This window comes from Anomaloglossus baeobatrachus, chromosome 4, assembly GCF_048569485.1.
Source record: "Anomaloglossus baeobatrachus isolate aAnoBae1 chromosome 4, aAnoBae1.hap1, whole genome shotgun sequence".
In the NCBI taxonomy this organism is placed as follows: domain Eukaryota; kingdom Metazoa; phylum Chordata; class Amphibia; order Anura; family Aromobatidae; genus Anomaloglossus; species Anomaloglossus baeobatrachus.
Window position 1 is genome coordinate 88,298,650 of NC_134356.1, and position 19,877 is coordinate 88,318,526.

The window sequence follows — 19,877 nt, forward strand, 5'->3', positions numbered from 1 at the left end:
CTACTATGGTTAGCCAGTTGTTATTGTCTAGCATTCGTTGTGAGCACTAATTCTGGTAATAGACCCTTGTATGTGTACTATGTGTCCAGCTTAAATCATGGATTAATTTTGATGGTTGGGATATGTGCAATATTACAAATGTGCAATAATATAATAATATATGCGATTTTCATCTAAGCACTATAATTATAATTAAGCACTTAATACAACTAATTGAATATAATTTTGTGGTGGGATATGTGCAATATGATTAATGTGCAATAAAACAGTATATGGGATTGACAATTAAGCACTATAATCAAGCACTTTATCCAGCTATTTATTTGCCAATATACTGCTGTGTACACATATATACTTAGTTTGCTCCCCTGAATGTTGTACAGTTTTCCATTACATGTAAGGATATAAATTTTTCTATATGATTGCTGTGTGGGATCTTTGGTCACACTGTCCTTTGTTTTTGTTTACCCAAACGTATATTTTGTTTTTATGCTGCACTTTCTGCACTGTGTGTATCCATACAAAATATCAAAAAAATAATTAAGTGAATAAAGTGATATATTGAATCCACTTGGAGAATATTTTTTTTGATTATATATCACTATGAGTCGGTTGTAGGATTATAGTAAGTTTTGACGACCATAGTCAAAAAAGTTATGAAAAAATACAATATGGATCTGATGATTCTAATCTTTAGGTTTTCGAGTTGCTTGCAGTGTATTAACGGCTCCCACTAGGGGTAACAACAGCGTGATCGTATATATTGTAGTGGGCACAAAACAATGGAATAACCCAATCTGTTTATGGCTGGCTGTATATGGGCAGACATTTGAATTGTCCAATTAACGACTTCCATTGGGGTTCAGGTCAAGTTGGGATCCAAACTGAACTTTATCTAAAGTCTGGCTGAACCATCGAACCAAACTTCCACTAACAACTCAACTCTACTCATCTTTATTAAGGAGATTCTCAAAAAAGGAAGCGCAAAGTAAATTCACTGGCAGGGCTGTTCATGATAAGGGTACGATGACTGCACATTTGTCATGTAAATTCACATTTTCAATTTGACACAGTTTTAATTAGCCTAGAAAATTTGAGGGGTTCTGAAAAAAAATATATAGGGCTTGTGCACAAGTTAAGTATTTGGTGAGGTTTTTTTTTTACCTCGGTATTTTTAGGCAAAACCAAGAATGTGTAAAAAATACAGAAGTGGTGCCCATGTGTCTATTACACTTTTCCTCTGTTAATTAGCCTAGAAAATTTGAGGGGTACTGAAAAGAAATATATAGGGCTTGTGCACAAGTTAAGTATTTGGTGAGGTTTTTTTTTTACCTCGGTATTTATAGGCAAAACCAAGAATGTGTAAAAAATACAGAAGTGGTGCCCATGTGTCTATTACACTTTTCCTCTGATTGTTCCACTCCTGGTTTTGGCTTACAAAAACTTAGGTAAAAAACTCACCAAATACTCAATGTGTGTATGTAGCCTAAAGGTTTTCTTTAAATTAATTTCAACAAAAAATGGTTAACTTGCCAGTAAGAATTAGAGAGAAGCATGACCTTTGCACTGCCTCCTCGACCCTTTTCTGCCCTGAGTTCAGTGGAAATTTTTTTGAAAACCTGAGCAATCACAGACAGAGTCTGCCCAGAAAACATTTGTGGACTTATCCTTTGCACCCAGACGGCAGTTGTCCTGTTCCTTAATCTGTTACTCTCTGGCATATCTGTCTCGTAATGTCCATGATGTCAGTCCATCCGGGGGTGTTTCCCAATACTGACAATACAATGATGCTTCAGAATTGAAATTATATTCAATAACTTTTTTATATTAGAATTTATATATTTTTTTCAGAAGAAAGTCAGGAATTTATTTTAGCTTAGTAATGTCAACTGAATTATTTGTGGAATTAATAGTGCTATTAAAGTGAGTAAAATAAATAACTAATAAAATCTAAAAAATACTGCAGAGATTAATATAGTACAGTATATATATAGAACTGCACCTTTAGAATCGAAACATAAGAAATTGTATTAATTAATAATTTAATTAATTTATTAATAACTTATTAATTATATTTTCTTCTGTATAGAAAAATTATGTAATATATTTAATCTTTAAGCATATTTATATATATATATATATATATATATATATATATATATATATATCTCAAAATAGTAAATTCACACCATGATATATCATATAGAATTTAGAGAAATAGTATAAGGTATTTGTCTTTAAATTACAGGTTGATCAATAAAGCAGCTCTATTGGAAACCAATGCTGTTTGACAAAGTATATCGACTCATGCGTAAATCCAGATCGACGACACTATCTGCATTAAAAAGTGAGATGTTTGTCCATATCTAGTAAAATGATTAAAAGCTTATTAGAGTCGTTCATAGCAGTATGATTTCCCCGACGTCTCAGAAAGACCCCTAGTCTGTCCTTTCAAGCCATTGTGAAGGGAGCAATTCAAATCTCCTTTTGTCAGCATGAATGACAACTCTTAAAGCTCTTTTATGCCAACATATTCCCTACAGGCATATGCCCTTTAGCTCTATTACTGATTTACCCAAGTATTCATTCTCTACCTTCTGCTTTTCTTATTGACATACTGAAGTTCCAAGTGACACGAGCCTTTGGCTTCTTTTTTGCGCACTAAAATGTATGGACCTAAAGTGAGACAGTGTGCATCTCACACACTTTTCTATTTGTGGAAGGAAGACTTTCTGAATGATTGATTTTTATGTCTTTTGTTACTCTTCCTGGGTAGCAGTTGTTCACAGAAAATACTAAGAAAAGCTTATTCTACTTTAAGTATCGGTAACTAATTGTAGTAGAAAGAAGATGAATGGGAACAAGAAAAATATAGCCCCTATATCAGAAGTGTTTCTCGTTTTTTTTCAACACCAGGGCAAGAATTCAGTGTGGCGCCCTCCTCAAGCGATTTGAGTAGTCATCATATGACCAATCATTCATATGTGATTTGCACACTTAGGGTCCCGTTACACATAGCGACGTACCAGTGATCCCACCAGCGATCCGACCTGGCAGGGATCGCTGGTATGTCGCTACATGGTCACTGTTGAGCTGTCAATCAGACAGATCTCCACAGCGACCAGTGACCAGCCATCAACCACCAGCAACCCGTGTAACGATGGCTCCTTGCTGACTCAGAACCGGCGCATGTTGGTCTCCCGCCGTCAAACACGCCGATGCGTGCTGCACAGCGGGAGACCAATGAGCAAAAAATGGTCCTGATCGTTTTGACACGATCAGCGACCTCGCAGCAAGGGCCCGCTCGCTGCTACTTGTCACAAACAGCGATATTGCTGGCGAGGTCGCTAATACGTCACAAAACCTGTGATGTTTCAGTGATTTCGCTATGTGAGACGGGGGCCTTAGGGTATGTGCCCATGTAGCAGATTTGTGTGCAGATTTTCAGCATGATTTGACAGGAAAAATGCAGCAGGAAATATTTGCGTTTTTTTCTGCATTTTTTCATTCATGTTTCATGGTTTTTTTTTTACTTCATGGCGATTACAGGGGTTCCTGAGCTGTACTCCGCGATCACCACCAGATCTCCGGCTGATGTTACAGCCAAGACCCAGCTCTGACTGCCAGGAGCGGTGCCCTTGCCGTTCCCGGCAGTTTAAGCATGAGTGCAGCATTCAGGAGGCAGGGAGAGGAATCCCTTACCTCTCCCTGGCTATCAGGTACCTGTAATGCGATCACAGGGACCCAATCGCTGCCATGGCAATCCTGGATTGTCACCATGATGACCCCGGGTTACTGAGCTATGGAAAGGCTCACACACCATGCCAGATGCATGGTGTGTGAGGCGAAGTGTCAGTGATGTGCAACACTGACAGATATAATCCACTGCAACTATCAAGCACTGCAGTGGATTATATCAGTGATCAGACGCATAAAAAAAAAAAAACAATTGACATGCTGCAGATTTTTTTTTGCACTACAATCTGCAAGGAAAAAATCTGCAACATGTGCACAGCAATTCAGGATTCTCAAAGACTTTGCTATAATGCATTTTTCCTTGCAGTATTGATTAAAATCTGCAAGAAAAAAAATATAAAAATGCAGCATGAGCACACAGCCTTAGGCCTCCTTCACACGTCTGTGTCTCCGGTACATGTTTCCTCATGTGCCGGAGACACGAGCACACATAGACCCATTAAAATCAATGGGTCTGCGCACATGTACGTGTGTACATGTGGAGCATACATGTGCTCGTGTGCACCACACGTAGACATGTCCATTTTTTTCCGGCATCACAGGTGTCACACGCACCGGAGAAAACACACGTGTTTGTAAAAAAAAAAATCTATACTCACCTTTTCCAGCACTGCTGTCTCTGCCACTGCTGTCACTTGCTTCCGACCCCCGCTCATTATGCTCATTGAGTATTCACTCCACTGCGGGCTGGAAGCAGCAGCATCAGGGAGTCGGCAGGACCGGAGACTGTAGATCAGCACCACGAACAGCAACGCCAGGGACTGGTGAGCAGAAAGTTCCCGTTCTCCGTGTGTTATCATGGATAACACATGGAGAACACATGTTGTGCCATAACAACGGCACACAGAGGACAATACGCACCTTTGACACGTCCGTGAAAAACGTGCGTGATTTTCACGGACTTGTGAAGAGGGCCTTACAGTCACGTGCCAACAAGCTGCTCTTTGAAATTCTCTCAATCTTCAGTGAACAACTGAGAGAAGCAAGAAGAAAAGCCAGTTCTCACACTACTCTAAGTATGAAAATAGCATGAGTGGAGTAGCCATGTGATGACTGCTGGAACTTGCAAGCTGAGCTGAATCCTGAAAGCAAGTGTATCACACAGCCTTGGGATTGGGCATAATACAATGCTTAATTTTATTGTTAAAGGGCTTGTCCAGGTTTGAGATGAAAGTCTGCAGTCACTCTAGCTGACTGCAGACTTCTGAATTCTCACACTTTTAGGCTTCTCCCTTGCCAGTGACAAAAGTGGACGGTCATGTAAGCACAAGTATGCGATTTGTATACTTCTGTCCACATTCCGACTATGACGTGTCCAGCCTTGTTCAATTCATTTTCATTCAGAAAGGCCACACATGTCTAGTTGGCATGTTACTGCATGTATGCAAATTGCATACTTACGGTTTCATGATCTCGCACTCTCATTGCCGGCACCAGAGAATCCGGACAGTGTCCACTGTGCGCTCTGAGAAATCAAAAGTTGCAGTCACTTAGAAAGGCTGCAGACTCATCACACACTTGGACAACCCCTTTAATGCTCCTAACATAAATTAAAAACATAGTACCCCTTAATTTGTCATATGGCACAACACTTTATTAATATAGCCATGTATAACTAATCTTACAAGTTATGGATTGTTACATGTGTACAGGATCAGAACCAAAAATAACACAAGAATACTCTACTGGAACCACCATCAGTGCAGAAACACATTACTAGAACCCCCATCATTACAGAAATACATCACCAGAACCATCAAAAGTACAGAAATAAATCAGTAGAACTATCAACAGTACCAAAATACATTACTAGAACTGCCATCAGTACAAAAACACATAACCAGAACCACACGAAGTACTGAAATACTTGAGCAGAACCACCAGCAGTACCAAAATACATTACTAGAATTACCATAAGTATAAAAACACAAAGCCAGAACCTCCATCAGTACAGAAATTCATAATACCGGAATGCATCACAAGAACCACCACCAGTACATGCTGCATCAATAGTAATGTCAAGTGAAAACCTTATACATTTGTATCCCATGAACCTATAATGTCCAGAGTGCCCTTAAGAATAGTAAGAAAATACTGGAAGTTGTAGTTATCAGTCATCTATGGACTGTTGACCTTACAGGAACCAAAATACTGATGAGACTTAGTCAATATCACAAATAATGATTTACATCCAGGTATCTTATAAATGACGTTGTCTCTGATCGGAGTCATTCACTTTCTTTTCTTCATCTTGTCCAGACACCTTGAAGACTTTTCACATTCACAGCTTGTCTCTGCAGACATCCATTTTCTCCTGTGCTCTGCAGCACATCTCAATAAAACAGTCTTAAAAATAGCAGTGTCATTATAATGCTCCTGAATAAAACATCTGCCCTAAGCTGTGCACCTGAATTAATAATTTCTCCTCATTATGTTACCTGCACCAAATATGATGCACATACTGTCCCTATTGTGGTAAATGTCCATATTGTCCTCAAATCCCCACCCTTGCCTATCATACTATGTGTGCACCCATTCCACCCCCTAATACTGTGTCGTTAAATTTCCCCCCTTGATTCCCATACTGTGTCATCACATTTCTTCCCCATTTTCTCCCCATTCTGTGTCCACATAAGCTCCCCCCTCGTTCCCCATATTTTGTCTTCAAATTTCTTCCCCTTCATTTATGCCCCATACTGTGTGAAAATACACACCCTCAAATTGCTCCCCATAGTGTGTGCTCAAAAATCTTCTTCCCCATTTGCTTCCCATACTGTGTATATACAGTATATATACGGTATATTTCTCCACCCTCTCTACCACACTGTGTAATCTAATTTCTTCCCCCTTTCCTCTAATTACAATAACTCTTTGATGTCTTCAGCTCCACTGGAGCACTTACCACACCAAACAACTGCTGCCTATGTGGCGCCTAAGAGTGACATCATCAGTGTGATCAGCTGTTATGATCATGCTGCTGATGTCACCTTGAGGCGTAAGTGCTGGTGGTCAGGGCTTCAATTGTACTTTCGCCTGAAAGATGTGAGTACAGTTGATCACTGGAAGCCAGTGTACTGCATCTTCTCTGAGATTGCACAGAGAATGGCCGACTCCAACTACAGGGGGTAGCAAATTGTAGACCCTTTAATCATTTGCGGCAGACAGGAATATCTTAACCCTGAATAAGAACCATTCAATAAGATTTGTTTGAAACATGGTGACTACTATATTCTTCTAGGATGCTTTTTTCTTCATCATATTGGTTTGAAACATGGTGACTACTATATTCTTCTAGGATGCTTTTTTCTTCATCATATTGGATTTTATTTATATAAAATAAAGGATTTAAAATGTTATCTTTGAAGTCGAGTGCTAGAAATGTATTTTCTTCCAACACTATTCTCAAATTGTGGCATCCATTAGGAGGCTGTGATCCATTGTCGAGCAACGTCTACCGGACCATCACATGGCATGAACTATTTTGGATATTTAATTCTTGGAAGATGAGCTGAAAAAATGTTCCTACTCTCTTACATGTGACAGACAGGAATACATTATACCAGACATCCCCAGAATTTCTTACCTTGAGAGCCACATTCAGCTCTGAGGGGGAGTTGCGAACCATATTCAGCTCTGAAAGAGAGATCTGAAGCACATCCAGCTCCTGCCCTCCTCTCACAGTAGTGACACCCAGAGCCCCCATTAATTACAGTCAAAGCGTTTCCACAGACTCGGGGGTTCTTCTTCTACCCCCATTCAGATCTGCTCTTCTGTGTGGGGCAGCTCACAAAATTCGCCACCTGGAGACCTGCTCTTTCTACGTATTTGCTAAACCTGGTTCATATGCACCAAGTCTAGAAGACAGCTGAATAACAATCAAAAAAGACTGCTGGAACACCATTGTAAATGTGAACAGGGTGCTAGGCAAAAAATGCACAATCTATATGAAGTGAAAGCTGCACACCAAATTCAGAGAAATATGGACAAGCATAACTGCTTTATAATACATAAGGAATAAAAAATACAATTAGCCATATGAAAAATTGAAAAAATTGAAATGTGACATTCCATAACTGCTGAGGATTATTTGATAAAAAAAAAGAGATATTCAGCTAATGTATTGATCAATTCATTACTGCCCCATAACCAACTTCATGGTAATCTCTTATTGATGGGGTCCCTAACCAAATGTTGCCGCTATATGCGGTTAAAACCTGCTTGTGTGCATGGGTACCTAATCAAATGTTACCTCCATGTGTGCTTGAAACCTGCTGTGTATGGGAAGCAAGGGACCTGGCTATATAGGAAGTTGAATAATCATGGCTAAAGGGCGGGACTGGGTTCTCAGACAGAAAAAAACTGCATAACAATCAAAATAGACTGCTGGAACACCATTGTATTGTTATGCATTTTTTTTCTGTCTGAGAACCCAGTCCCGCCCTTTAGCCATGTTTATTCAATTTCCTATATAGCCAGGTCCCTGGCTTCCCATACACAAGCAGGTTTCAAGCACACATAGAGGTAACATTTGGTTAGGTACCCATGCACACAAGCAGGTTTCAAGCACACATAGAGGTAACATTTGGTTAGGTACCCATGCACACAACCATGTTTTAACTGCATATAGAGGTACAATTTGGTTAGGGACCCCATAAATAAGAGATTACCGTGAAGTTGGTATGGGGCAGTAATGAATTGATCAATACATTATTTGAATATCTCTCTTTTTTTTTTTTTTTCAAATACGGTAATCCTCAGCAGTTATGCAATGTGGCATTTTCAATTTTTTCAATTTTCCATGTGGCTAATTGTATTTTTCATTCCTTATGTATTATAAAGTAGTTATGCTTGTCCATATTTCTCTGAATTTGGTGTGCAGCTTTCACTTCATATAGATTATGTATTTTTTGGCTAGCACCCTGTTCACATTTACAATGGTGTTCCAGCCGTCTTTTTTGATTGTTATGCAGTTTTTTCTGTCTGAGAACCCAGTCCCGCCCTTTAGCCATGATTATTCAACTTCCTATATAGCCAGGTCCCTTGCTTCCCATACACAGCAGGTTTCAAGCACACATAGAGGTAACATTTGATTAGGTACCCATGCACACAAGCAGGTTTTAACCGCATATAGAGGCAACATTTGGTTAGGGACCCCATAAATAAGAAATTACCATGAAGTTGGTTATGGGGCAGTAATGAATTGATCAATACATTTGCTGAATACCTCTTTTTTTTTCAAATAATCCTCAGCAATTATGCAATGTGACATTTTCAATTTTTTCAATTTTTCATATGGCTAGTTATATTTTTCATTCCTTATGTATTATAAAGCAGTTATGCTTGTCCATATTTCTCTGAATTTGGTGTGCAGCTTTCACTTCATATAGAAGACAGCCGCAATCCACAATTGATGGGCCTGTGAGCCACATGTGATTTGCAAGCCAAAGGTTAAGGATCCCTGCATTACACTTATTTTATTTTTTATAGAGCTTCTACTGTTATATCTCCTTCTTATGACAGATGAACTCTTACTTAAGTTAAACCTTTCTTTTCAACATGTTGTTGCTTGCGTACATCCCAGCTCATGACATGGACATGCATGTTAACAGTTTAGTCCATACTTGAGTCTCTGGCTTGCTGTCTATTGGTCATGCAAGGATGCACGCATACTAGGTAAGAGTTGTCTCCCTTAATAATGTAAACCAGACATTATTATATTACATTTAGTAATATGTCTTAAGCAGAAGTTCTGCTGTCCTTCTGCCAATTACTTATGATCAATGACCCCATTGTGTTGAAAATCCTTTTGCCCTTCCCCATGTTTCTCATGTGAACCCCAAAATGTGACATTCTGAGTCATGTTACAAGTATCGTCAATGCCTGAACCTTCAAACCCAGGATTAATTTTTGGATGATTTGACAGATCACTTCTTCATTTAGCTAACAACAAAGCTCTTGATCTTCCCCAAACAGAGATAATTATTTCATCACCACCCTTCATCATGTGAAAAAGCTATGGTCTCTTCTGTTTCCATATTTCCACCTCATGTGGGAGATATATGATAATTTTTGGACATATGACAATTTTTGGACTGTTTTTACAGTTTAAATTGCCTAAAGGCATGATACTGGAGTGTGCTGGTAACTTGATTGATCAAAATGGATTCAATAAAGTTCATAGAAGATCTAAGAGTTTTATATAAATATTTTGTGGGAAATTAGAGGCTTTGTAGTATTGCAATTTATGGAGAATTTTTATGATGCAAATCAAACTTTTGGGGAAATTTGACCCAGTTGATAAATTTGAATTTCAAAAGATCAACCCAACTCTAAAGGGTGCTTTACATGAGACGAGCTATCGTGCGATGCATCGTCGGGGTCACGGTTTTTGTGACGCACATCCGGCATCGTTCACGACGTCGTCTCGTGTAACACCTCTGAACGACGCAGTATCGCAAATTGTGAGTCGTGTACTCGTCGCTCAGTTTCAAAATATTGTTTATTTAAAATGGCGCCGGTTGTTCATTGTACCCGAAGCAGCACACATCGCTCCGTGTGACACCCCGGGAACGATGAACTCAGCGTACCTGCGTCCCGCGGCACCCGCCGACTATGCGGAAGGAAGGAGGTGGGCGGGATGTTTACGTCCCACTCATCTCTGCCTCTCCGCTTCTATTGGCCGGCGGCTGTGTGACGCTGAACGTGACTCTCACTTCAGGAAGTGGATGTTCGTCGCCCACAGCGAGGTCGTCCGGAAGGTAAGCACGTGTGATGGGGGTTAAACGAGTTTGTGCGCCACGGGCAGCGATTTGCTCGTGACGCAAAAACGGCGGGGGCAATTGTACGATCGCTCGTGCGATCGCACGATAGATCGACTCGTATAAAGTAGGCATTCACTGAAAGGTTAACCTTTCATTTCAATTTGTGGCTTGTAATTCTACATTTACACATCCAGTGTGTATTCAACCTACCAAAGTAGTATTATATGAGATGGGTTTAGTTTCATTACATTAGACAACTTTTTTTATTTTATTTAAAAATATATATTTTCTTAAAAAAAATTCTTTAATATTAATTGTAATTTTCACTGTTCTTGAAAAGATAGCTGTCCAATATTTTTACAGACGTCTGTGTGCATTTGACTTATTGTTCAGTTTTTTTATTTACATTTTTTTTTTTAAAAATTTCTAAAAATAAAAAAAAAACTCCAGACGAAGCATGAGGTTGAATTCTGATGCAAAACAAATCTGGTGGGCAATACTGGCGATATGGCAATGCAGACAAAGTTTCCCCTTCAGTCCAATGTCAGGATTCACAGCTGCTGCTAAACTTTAAATTTGAAATAAGTCCTAAAGTCTTTTGAGAAAGATTAAATGCAGATGACATAGTAACAGAAAAGTCAGTGTTAAAGTAAACGCAAGATCGCTAACAGGATAGAAAAGTGTGAAATCAATGCAGAAGGACAGAGAATAGCGGCTCACGCGGGCCTTTATTTTATAAGCATGCATCTTAGACCAATTGACTCTGGACCTATTCAGATGGTCAGCTGGAGTCTTTTCTATACTTCAATAGACACATATTAAGAAAACACCATAATCCAGAAGAAAACACACATATACCAGACGCAGGAGAAGATATCAACCATAGTCTGCTAACAAGTAACAAAATATCAAAAACAGCAATTAAGAAATGTAAAAATTATCAGTACTGGATAAAGATACTATATTTAGTACATTCATTAACCCATCACCTCCCAGCCTGTTTTCATCTTTATGACCAGGCCAATTTTTTTTAATTCTGACCAGTGTCACTTTATAATGCAATAACTCTGGAACACTGATTCTGAGACAGTTTTTTGGGACATATTGTACTTCATGCTATTGGTAAATTTAGGACATTATTTTTTGCATTTATTTGTGAAATTATTGGAAATTTGGCAAAAATGTTGAAAATTTTGCAATTTTCAAACTTTGAATTTTTAGGCCCTTAAACCAGAGTTATGTCCCATAACATTTTTAATAAATAACATTTCCCACATATCTATTTTACATCAGCAGCAATTTTAAAACATTTTTTTTTTTAGGAATTTAGAAATGTAACACGTTTATCAGGAATTTGCATAACAAAATGTAACAATCCAATTTTTTATGAACCACATAACATTTGAAGTGACTTTGAGGCACCTATTGGCAGAAAATGCTCAAAAGTGACACCATTCTAAAAACAGGACCCTTCAAACTGCTCAAAAAACATTCAGTAAGTTTATGAAAAAAAAAAATGAAAATTTTACATTTTCCCACAAAAACACTTTCCTATAGGCCATGAGCTGAACCAACTGATACTATATTACACTAAGTGGTAAGATTGCTTTCTAAATACTGATTGATTTCAGTTGGTCTTGTTCATCTTCATCATCCCAGTAGACAGTGGCAGACTTTTATTAAGAATGTCTCCTTTCATACTGTGGCGCCCTGAGGCTTCGGTTGCCACAGGGTACTGCATCCCTCTTAGGATGTAGTACTCATCCCGGGTAAGGAGAAGTTAATCACTAGTGATTCTCACATTCACACACCACAAACAGTTAGGTGCTTTCCCATCGGGGCGATGGACTAGGGTAGGCTGGGAGTTGGCCATCACAAGACATGGGACTTTCCCGGTCACTAGGACAACCCCCTGGGGGCAGGCACAACTTGGGGAAAAGGGAAGGAGCATCTTCAGACATAGTCAGATTGCCCCGGGCACAGCTTGGGGTGAGACATACTTGGGGACCTCGGTCCACTCTCTTCTACCTCACACTTCTGGGAGCGCCTAAAGCCCGTGGCTTGGAGCATCCAGCTCAGCCCGGGTTCTCTACAGCTACACAGGATTCCAGGGTCTGCAGGGATTGCCAGAAAGAACCACTGCGCATTCCATAATCCACATACACCGGGATTGGAGGGACCCTGACCAGAAAGGACTCACAGTCGGAACACTGGCGGTAACCTAGAATTGCTCGTGATTGACCGGGGCGCATGACAGCAGTAGCCAGTACTTCTGGAGTGGCAACCAAGTTACTTAAAGAACAGTGAGTAAAACACCCGGAACCCGCAGAGACTGTGTTCGCCTGTCATTCCCGGCGCCACTTTGCCGCCCGCCACTACTACTCCCCTCATCATCCTCCCCGGGGCCCACTTCACCTGTGGGGAGCAGATAACATCTTAGCTGCAATTACCATCTGCCCCAGCGGACGGCGACATCAGCTGCGGCTAATTCCCTGGCCGCGTACCACAGGTGGTGTCACGACAAAATCAAACCTCCATTACCATCACCCTACTTTATTGTACACCTCAGACCACGAAGCCAGGCAGAAAGTGCCACCTGGTAACATGCCCAGACCCGACATCACCAGGCCCGGTGACGAGTAATTTAATCCCCTGCCCCATCGGTGCTACAATACTTCTTCCCATCTAACCTATTTTTTTTTTTTTTTGGTGCCTTTCCCTCATCCTCACCATCTCTCTGTATCTCTCCTTGTACTTTCCTTTCTCTTTTTCAGAAATATCTTAATCTATATCATTATTAACTTACTTGTTATTTTTGGTCGGCAGTAGAGTTGAGCGCGGTTCGTGGTTCGTGGTTCTCCAGTTCGCGGTTCGAGTGATTTTGGGGGCTGTTCTAGATCGAACAAGAACTCGAGCTTTTTGCTAAAGCTCGATAGTTCTAGTTACGTTCGAGAACGGTTCTAGCAGCAAAAAGCCCAGCTAATTACTAGCTGGCTTTCCGCTGTAATAGTGTAAGTCACTCTGTGACTCACAATATTATGAAATTTCAGCGTATAGTGTGCGGGAACAGAGCGTTCAGATCACTGCTGCTGGGATAATGGCGATCGCCATTTTTTTTTTTTCCCTTGTCTTCCGTCCCTAAGCGCGCGCATGTAGTGGGGCGGGCCAGCATGTCAGCCAATCCCAGACACACACAGCTAAGTGGACTTTTAGCCAGAGAAGCAACGGCATGTGTGATAGGATGTCCATGTCACATGTCCCTGCATTATAAAAACAGGTATCTGCCCGTCCAGACGCCATTATCTCTTCTGCGTCTGGGTGTCAGTCACCGCTGACGTAGCTCCTGTCTCCGATACTGCTGTGTACGCTCTACAGACAGCGCTATACAGAATAGGGATACAGGTTTCTATTAGCTCTTGTAAGGGCTAATAACAGCAGGCTCAGAGCCATAGGTGACAGTCAGGTCCGTGGAAACAGATATTAACAGCTACAGAAGATAACAGCGTCTGTGTAGCTAAGGTCAGGTACTTCCTTGCTGCATTTCCCCATTAGGAGGGATAGAAAGTCAGGCTTCCTTTCCTGGACACTGACCCACAACCCTGCCACTGTACCCTCCTACCCTTTGCACACTCAAGCTCATTGCTACTAAGCCATTATACTTGCAAACACTGAGTAAACTTAGTGGCATCCTAAAAGTGGCTGTTGGACTTCCATTAGTGTCCCACTAGTACAAATCTATTTGCAGCACCTCTGCATTGCACACTCAAACTCATTGTTACTAAGCCATTATACTAGCAAACACTGAATAAACTTAGTGGCATCCGAAAAGTGGCTGTTGGACTTCCATTAGTGTCCCACTAGTGCAAATCTATTTGCAGCACCTCTGCATTGCACACTCAAACTCATTGTTACTCAGCCATTATACTAGCAAACACTGAGTAAACTTAGTGGCATCCTTAAAGTGGCAGTTGGACTTCCATTGGTGTCCCACTGGTGCAAAGCTATTTGCAGCACCTCTGCATTGCACACTCAAGCTCATTGTTGCTAAGCCATTATACTAGCAAACACTGAGTAAACTTAGTGGCATGTTAAAAGTGGCAGTTGGACTTCTATTAGTGTCCCACTAGTGCAAATCTATTTGCAGCACCTCTGCATTGCACACTCAAACTCATTGTTTCTAAGCCATTATACTTGCAAACACTGAGTAAACTTAGTGGCATCCTAAAAGTGGCTGTTGGACTTCCATTAGTGTCCCACTGGTGCAAATCTATTTGCAGCACCTCTGTATTGCACACTCAAGCTCATTGTTTCTAAGCCATTATACTAGCAAACACTGAGGAAACTTAGTGGCATCCTAAAAGTGGCTGTTGGACTTCCATTAGTGTCCCACTAGTGCAAATCTATTTGCAGCACCTCTGCATTGCACACTCAAACTCATTGTTACTAAGCCATTATACTAGAAAACTATGCTGCCAGTTTAAGGGCCGTAGTTGCATTGTCAGGGATAGTTATTGTTGCTTATTCTGCTGTTAATAAAGATAGACCACCGCTGAAATCTACACCACCTCTCAATTTTTACTACCACATTTTAAGTGCACAATCTTGTCACAATCAAAATGAGTGGCAAAATGACAGATGCTGGTGGAAAGGGGAAGAGGCGTGTTAGAAAAGGAAAAAAAGGGTTTGTCCGTGGGGAAGGTGGCAAAGCTCCATTAACATCTGCTGAAGATAGACCATCTTCCAGCAAAAGTAAGATGTCTACTACTTACCGTGGACAATCCGATGTGCTTCCTTTTTTACGCACACGAACAACTAGAACAAAGGTAGATGATGGCCAAAAAAAGAAAATGCTTGAATGGATCTCAAGTTGTCCAACAAGTGCCCTCTCCGCCACCTCAACTCCCGCATCCAAAAAACACCAGTCCTCTGAGTTGTCATCCCAATCACACTTGCTTTCTCCCAGGTCTGAATTCTCCATCCGCCCTGCACAGTATGGTGGAACTGAGATGGCTGAGTCTGCAGAGCTGTTCAGTCACACTATAGCCTGGGAATCAGAGGTCTGCTCCCAAGCTAAAATGAGTACAGACCAGGAAATGGTCTGCAGTGATGCCCAGAACCTTTGTGACTCTGATTCAGACTGTGAGGACCAAGTTTCTGAGCATAATGTTGACCCTTATTCACAAACTGTAACACCTGTTGTTATAGACAATGAGGAACATACTGATGACGATGAGACGCAGATACCAGATTGGGATGACAACTTAAATATTGGTTCACGTCAGGAAGAGGCTCGGTCTGAGGGTGAGGGGAGTGCAAACACAACGCTTGATGAGGAAGTTCTAGATCCCACCTACTGTCAACCCACAGTCAGGCACTCAAGGAGGTCAACAGAGGCGGTGGAGGAGGCTGCTACTGACGACGAAGTTACCTTGTGCCTTCCTGGACAGAGGAGTAGTACTGGTAGCACGTCTACAACTGCATCCTCAGCCACCACTCTGCCTCTGAGCACTAGTCGGGGGGGGCTCAGTAGGTCGCATGCCTCTAAGCCTTGCCTAGCCTGGACCTTTTTTGACATAGAAAAAGATCGCCCAAATCATGTGATATGTAAAATTTGTCGTGATTTTTTTAGTAGAGGGCAAAACCTCAGGAGTTTGACAACTTCTTCTATGAATCGTCACATGAATAAATATCATATGTCCCAGTGGGAAGCTCACCGTGCTGCAATGCGGTCTAGTGGAGCGAACCATCCACCGCCTGCCCCTTCAAGTGCATCCACGCGCTCTTCATCTTCTAGGACTGTGGGGACAGCTGTCACACCTGGTTTTCCACGCACAACTTCCACCACTGTAACTGCAACAGGCAGTTTGCTTGGTAGGTCGTCATTTGGTTTGGAAGGGGAAACAAGTGCGTGTGTACAGCTCTCTCAGACATCGATACCTTCAACGTTGGATGAAGGAAACATCATGTCTATGCCTGCGCTTTCCTCACAAACCTGCATTTTTTCAGAGACACCCTACTCACCACTGTCTACACACAGCAGCCAGATCTCTGTCCCTCAGATGTGGACAAATAAAAGGCCATTTCCTGCGACCCATGACAAACTAAGAGGTTGACTTTATCCCTCTGTAAGCTCTTGGCTACCGAAATGCTGCCTTTCCACCTGGTGGACACACAGGATTTTAGAGACCTTATGTCTGTCGCTGTGCCCCAGTACCAGATGCCCAGTCGCCACTACTTCTCTAAAAAAAGGTGTGCCTGCGCTACACCAGCATGTCGCACACAACATCACCGCTTCCTTGAGAAACTCTGTGTGTGAACGGGTGCATTTCACCACCGATACTTGGAGCAGCAAGCATGGACAGGGACGTTACATGTCGCTGACTGGGCAGTGGGTAAGTATGGTGATAGATGGTGAAGGGTCTGCTGCACAAGTCTTGCCGTCCCCACGACTTGTGTGTCAATCCTCTGTCTGTCCAAGTTCCGCCACTGCTTCTGCCTCCCTTACCTCGTCTGGGTCCTCCACCTCCGCCCCAAGATTCCTGGTCAGGCCACCAGCGTTCTAACTGCGCAGAAGGAATCACGCACCCCTCATTACTATGCTGGCAGCAGAGCGCAACGGCATCAGGCGGTCTTTAGCTTGAAATGTCTTGGAAATAACAGTCACACAGCGGATGAGTTGTGGGCAGCTCTGGAGACATAGTTTAATAAATGGTTGTCTCCACTCAACCTGCAGCCTGGTAAGGCCGTGTGCGACAATGCTGCAAACCTGGGTACAGCCCTTCGCCTGGGCAAGGTGACACACGTGCTTTGTATGGCTCACGTGTTGAACCTTGTTGTCCAGCAATTTTTAACACTCTATCCCAGCCTAGATGGCCTTCTGAACAGGACACGAAAACTGTCTGCTCACTTCCGCCGTTCAACCACCGCTGCTGAGAGACTTGCATCGCTCCAGAAGTCTTTCGGCCTGCTGGTTCATCGTCTGAATTGCGATGTGCCGACACACTGGAATTTGACTCTCCACATGTTACAGCGACTGTGGCAGCACCGTCGAGCCCTGGTGCAATACGTCATGACGTATAGCCTGGGCCAATGAGATGCAGAGGTGGGACAGATCACCCTGATGGAGTGGTCTCAGATCAAGGACTTATGCACCCTTCTGCAGAGTTTCGACATGGCGACGAATGTGTTTAGCGCTGACAATGCCATTATCAGCATGACAATTCCAGTCATTTACATGCTGGAGCACACGCTAAACACTATTCAGAGTCAGGGGGTGGGACAACAGGAAGGGGAGGAACTACAGGAGGATTCATATGCGCAAGACACAACAACATCACCAAGGTCCAAATGTTTATCATCACCAACGCGGCAGGCATGGGACCATAGGGGACAGGGATCAACAAGTGCGCATAGTAGCAGGTGAAATGTTAAGGAAGGTGCAGGAGAACATAAAGAAATTGAGGATGAACTGTCCATGGACATGGAAGACTCAGCGGATGAGGGAGACCTTGGTCAAATTTCAGTTGAAAGAGGTTGGGGGGAGATGTCAGAGGAAGAAAGAACGGTTAGCACCTCTATGCCACAAACACAGCGTGGACTTGGTCTGCGTGGCTGCGCAAGACACATGAGCGCCTTCTTGCTGCACTATCTCCAACATGACCCTTGTATTGTCAAAATTAGAAGTGATGATGACTACTGGCTTGCCACACTATTAGATCCCCGGTACAAGTCCAACTTTTGTGACATAATTCCAGCCTTAGAAAGGGACGCACGTATGCAGGAGTATCAGCAGAAGCTGTTACTCGATCTTAGCTCGGCTTTTCCACCAAACAACCGTGGTGCAGGGAATGAATCTCCCAGTTGTAACTTGACAAACATGGGACAGTCTCGTCATCTTCAACAGTCTACCCGTACCAGTAGCACCATTTCTGGTGCTGGTAACAGCAATTTTATTGAATCTTTTCATAATTTTTTTACACCATCCTTTGCAAGGCCACCAGAGACAACAAGTCTGACACATATTCAACGGCTGGAGAGGATGATACAGAAGTATCTCCAAATGAACATCGATGCCATTACTTTGCAAATGGAGCCTTGCTCATTTTGGGCTTCAAATCTTGAAAAATGGCCAGAGCTCTCCACTTACGCCTTGGAGATTTTGTCGTGTCCAGCTGCCAGCGTTGTCTCTGAACATGTCTTCAGTGCTGCTGGGTGTGTGTTGACAGATAAGCGCACGCGTCTGTCCAGTGACAATGTGGACAGACTAACGTTCATCAAAATGAACAAGTCATGGATCCACAAGGAATTTGCTACCCCTGTGTCATCCTGGGGAGAGTAAATGCTTGTGGATTTTGAATGTGCTTGATGCAAATCTACTTGTGAAGTGTACAACTGGGGCACAAGTGCTGCCACTGAAGGGGTGGGTGTGTGTGGGGCCCAATTTTTGGAAAAAAGGGAAACTCCGCTTGGAGTAACCCTTGCTTACATTGTTTTTAAAATGATCCAAGATGAACAGAGCTGGGATCAGGAAAGACTTAGCTACCTACCCCGGTGTCATCCTGGGGACGGTTAAGGATGGCGTATTTTTGAATGTGCTTGATGGAAATCTAGCTGTGAAGTGTACAACTGGGGCACAAGTGCTGCCACTGAAGGGGTGGGTGTGTATGTGGCCCAATTTTTTTAAAAAAAAGGAGACTCCGCTTGGAGTAACCTTGCGGTGTTTTACATGATTTTAGAAGGGCATGCCATGCCTATATCTGTGTCTCCTTCTCTTTTTCCTTGTCCAGCTCTTTTGTTTTTGCATGAGTATATGTCCTTGTCACTTTCCCATGTGTTTGTGTTTTGTTTTGAGTTGTTTGTCACCTTTTGGACACCTTTGAGGGTGTTTTCTAGGTGTTTTTATGTGTTTGTGATTGCCTCCCATTGTTTCCTATGCGGTTTGAGTGGTTCGCCGAACCGAACTCGAACGAGACCTCCGTTCGGCGAACCGCACTCGAGCCGAACTGCGACCAGTTCGCTCATCTCTTGTCGGCAGTGACACAGGTTTGGAGATGGTTCTGCAGCTATTTAGCAGTCAGTCTAAAGGCCCTGTCACACACAGAGATAAATCTGCGGCAGATCTGTGGTTGCAGTGAAATTGTGGACAATCAGTGCCAGGTTTGTGGCTGTGTACAAATGGAACAATATGTCCATGATTTCACTGCAACTACAGATCTGCCAAAGATTTATCTCTGCGTGTGACGGGGCCTTAAGTTGTATTCTCCAGTTTGCGTACTGGGTAATTGTTTAATTTCTCTGATGATACTCTAATAAGCTTTGATTTGAACAAGAATGTCTCCTTTCCATGAATGTCTGATTTTG